A 4,189-nucleotide genomic window follows, 5' to 3' on the forward strand; every position below is an offset into this window, starting at 1 on the left:
CCCGTCGAGCTTACTTAAATACTGATATCCATTCACATGGGCACTCATTTAATACAGCTCATAAGTCATTTTATTAGCAGTAAGGTGCAAAGAGCCATGGAGCAGATGTCATTAAGCAATTAATGTATCCAGAATGAGTGCACATGTTAATATCAGATATAAATGGGGCCATAAATTATAATGATTTGTTGACCCATCCATCTTGTCCCCCTCCTTCCAGGGACTTTGTCACTCTACAGCAAGCACACCTAATTTCCCCCATTTACTCTTGTCATAATTAATGGCGATGGGATAGTTTTATCAATCGCGCGCTTACTGACTGGCTCATTTTTCTTGCATGGACAGATTTCTGGAAAGGCCAGAAAGACACAAGAAGGTTTTATCGTGTTAAGACAAACAGCCTGTCAAATGCAAGTTTGGCAACTGCAGCACAGGTGCGGTGCAGGTGCAAAGGCAAATGATGAAAACGCAGATGCACATGTACATGCACACACACGCACGCACATGTGCAGACACACACAGTCATTCTACCTGTAATATTTGGTAGAAGGGTGCAGAAATTGAATAGTAAAAGCAGCAAAGACAATCAATTCAATTGTGTTAGTACAAAATGTTTCACTTGGTGATAATGGGAACCTTTTTTTGTGCCACACAAGACTTATTTTGACGGACTAGCATATAGTGACAAATAACAACAAATGATTACATACATATACACCTCGTCATTCCACTCAATGCAGTCGTTTTAAAGCAGGGGTCCCCAACCTTTTTTGCCCCACGGACCGGTTTATGTCAGACAATATTTTCAGGGACCGGCATTTAAGGTGTGGCGGAAATAATACAACAAAATAATATGGTATGAGCTGCATGAAAACTGTGGTGTTTTCGAAATATAATAATAAACACAAGGAGCGTCTAATCTGGCCGCAACACTCCAATCGCTATGGCAATGTTTAATGCCTTCAAAATACGATACAACACAAATTCAAAGTGCATGAAAATGACCACTCACCACAGCGCATGTCGGAAATAGCAACAGTGCTACTGTGGCGATCTCAGAATATTCAGCCATAACTTTAATCCAGTTGTCTCGAACGTACTTTTAAGGCCGCCGTCATTTGCGCTCTCCAGCAGTTTTATTACTCATTTTGCGAGCTCTAGCGTTTTGTTTTTAGCGTAATCGGTCACGTGACGAAGAAGCGCGGCTTGACGTGTGTCAAGCGTGACACAGACGGATGTAACGGAGAATCCGGTAATTTTTCAAAATAAAACATCTTTCGTATTCCGAAATAAATAAAACGGAATTAAGGCAAGTTCTTCCTGTGCGGCCCGGTCCCAAATGCCCGGCGGACCGGTACCGGTCCTCGGACCGGCGGTTGGGGACCCCTGTTTTAAAGGGAGGCCGGCGCTTGTTTCTCTTCAACAAACTCTTTTTTCTTTCAAAAAACTCCAGAGGCTTGTCTTAGCTGGACACAGTAAAGAGCTCAAGAACTCAGCATCATTTGTGAAATCGTCTTTATGTGATAATTCCTGCTCACTTCATTTTGCCCTTGACCCTCCACCATGGTTCAATACCAGCGCGCTAATGGTACACTGACATTGCTGAACAACTCTCTGTACATACAGTATGTGCTACCAATAAAGCTGATTCTGATTATCATGCTAGGTGCTTGGGCTCCATGAGCTGAAGCAATTTTAAAGGCTTGACTGCCTCATTTGCGAGTCTGTCATGACATACTGTATTATGCAGAGCAGGTTTCGTGCGTGTAAAGCCACTAGCAATGAACTTGTATCTTAAGAGAGACTCACAATAGTTCTCTTAAATACAGCAATCTCCCTTATCAGAAATTGTAGGCTGTTTCTCTCTTATTATTTTGCCTTTTTGCCTTTTCGAAGAAGCTCTCCAAACATTTTTGCTAGCCTGTGAACTTACTCTTTTTTTTTTCTCCGTTTCACATGAACGAGGTAGGCTTTTTCAGATAGAGTTGGATGTACCTACTTGATTTTCAGAAAAAAAGTCTTCTTTCAGACTTTGACGATCAATAAACTATTTGTTGTTCAACCTTCCCCCATTTTGCACAGCCTTTCAACATCATTGCAACATCAGAAACTTATGACTTATAAAAGAACTTTGGAACGGACGGACATGAAATGGTCTGTGTCAACAGAGAAAATAAGACACGAGGTTGGATGGCCTTTTTTTATTGATAGGAAATTAACATTTAAGGTGCTTAAATGTCAATGACGTCAGATACATTACTTGATGTGTTTCACGCTCAAAATAATCATGGGGAAAAATACGTGAGTAAGTTGCATATGTGGAATATTATTTAACAATATCACCGATGGCGGCCCCGTGGTCCGGTGGTTCGCGCGTCGACCTCACAGTGCAGAGGTTCAATTCCAGCTCCGGCCTCCCTGTGTGGAGCTTGCATGTTTTCTCCAGGCCTGTGTGGGTTTCCTCCGGCCTCCAGCACCCCCACCCCTCCCCCACCCCGCGACCCTTGTGAGGATAAGCGGATCGGAAAATGAATGAATGAATGAATATCACTGATAAATTGCAATAACCAACTGCAAGCTGTCCAAAAAACGTTTGGTCATGAACAAGAGTTTGGTCATGTGACCTTCGCAAGATGGCGTATTGCAAATTGAAACATTGTGCATAGGGTATTTTATATGTTGTTATATAGATGTGTATGAATATCCCTAAAAGCTGTTTATTAATAATGAAATAAATACAATGTGGTAGGAAGAGGTAACGTTATACTTCTCGCTATTCCTTTTCGAACATGTAAGCAGGTACAGTAAATTTTTATGTCAGAATTATTTCAAATGATGTTTTGCTCTGTTTTTGACTATTTTAAGTTGCTGATGGTTTTAATTTGACATTTTTTGACTGTGATTATGCGGTACTCTTGTTTTTTTTTTTTTATCCATGTTCGAAATAAATTGTTCAAAAAAAGCCAATTGGATTCATTAACACAATATTTAACATGTTTTGGTCGAAGCAGGTGTGGGCAGCTACAATGATGAGCTGCACGTGACTTTTTTGGGACTGGTGTGTAGAGTGCAGTTGACTGCTTTCAGTCTCATGAGCGTTATTTGTCAGCTCCCTGACAAGCTATGTTCCTACTCTCCAAAATATAACATGTAAATAAGATGATAGGAAAAGCTAAGTGTCCTTGAAATAATTTTATTTCTTTGACATGTGCGTTTGAAAATTTAATGTATGCATCGTCTATGTCCGTAGAGCTGTCACACTCTTCCCCAATCTGCAAGACAAGGCTGCACCAATTTATGTGAGTATTGAAGTGCAAAAAAAAAAAAAAGGAAAAAAAAACTGTGGTTTTCTGGTTTGGCTATGTTGGCCTACAGGAAATGGACTTGCCAAAATGGAATGTTTGTCTGTGCGGGTACTGAAAAGGGAATTGTTCATATCCATGACGAGAAGACATTTCTTTGGGTTTTTATGATTACCAGACTGCAGGAGGAAGAACATAGATTCAGTCCTACTGCTCTTTTATATGAGTTGTCTGATGTAATAAGAGAAAAGTGTTTTGAATTGAAATTTTGTTATTTGCTTTATTAAAGCAAGTGAAGCATGGGGTATATTTCCCCACTCTGTATATTGTCGACATTAACACTCAGTGTCATTACTGCACTGTCAACACTTTGTTTTGTTGCTGTAACAAACTATTGGGTGTTGACCTTTTAACACTAAAGTATATTTTACTTTAACCCCGCGTCGTGTGTATTATTAGAGACACTTTACCGGGTGTTAAAATGAATGCCCTATTGTGTTGACTTAACACCAGCAGATTTGCAGTGCAGTGTTAGCTTCACTTCACTTCGTTTTTTAGAATCCGAGCCAACTGCTTAACTCAATTGTAAATGCCAAACCACACTTCATTTCCATTCAAGGAATTTGTTGGAGAGGTCTCATTTACCAAAAGCCTGCAAAAGTAGACCTACTGATGAAATGAGGTGGATGCAAAAAAAAAAAAAAAAAAAAAAAAAAAAAGTTAGCTTCACTTCACTTCGTTTTTTAGAATCCGAGCCAACTGCTTAACTCAATTGTAAATGCCAAACCACACTTCATTTCCATTCAAGGAATTTGTTGGAGAGGTCTCATTTACCAAAAGCCTGCAAAAGTAGACCTACTGATGAAATGAGGTGGATGCAAAAAAAA

Source organism: Hippocampus comes, unplaced genomic scaffold (assembly GCF_001891065.2).
Source record: "Hippocampus comes isolate QL1 unplaced genomic scaffold, H_comes_QL1_v1.1 scaffold174, whole genome shotgun sequence".
Classification (NCBI taxonomy): domain Eukaryota; kingdom Metazoa; phylum Chordata; class Actinopteri; order Syngnathiformes; family Syngnathidae; genus Hippocampus; species Hippocampus comes.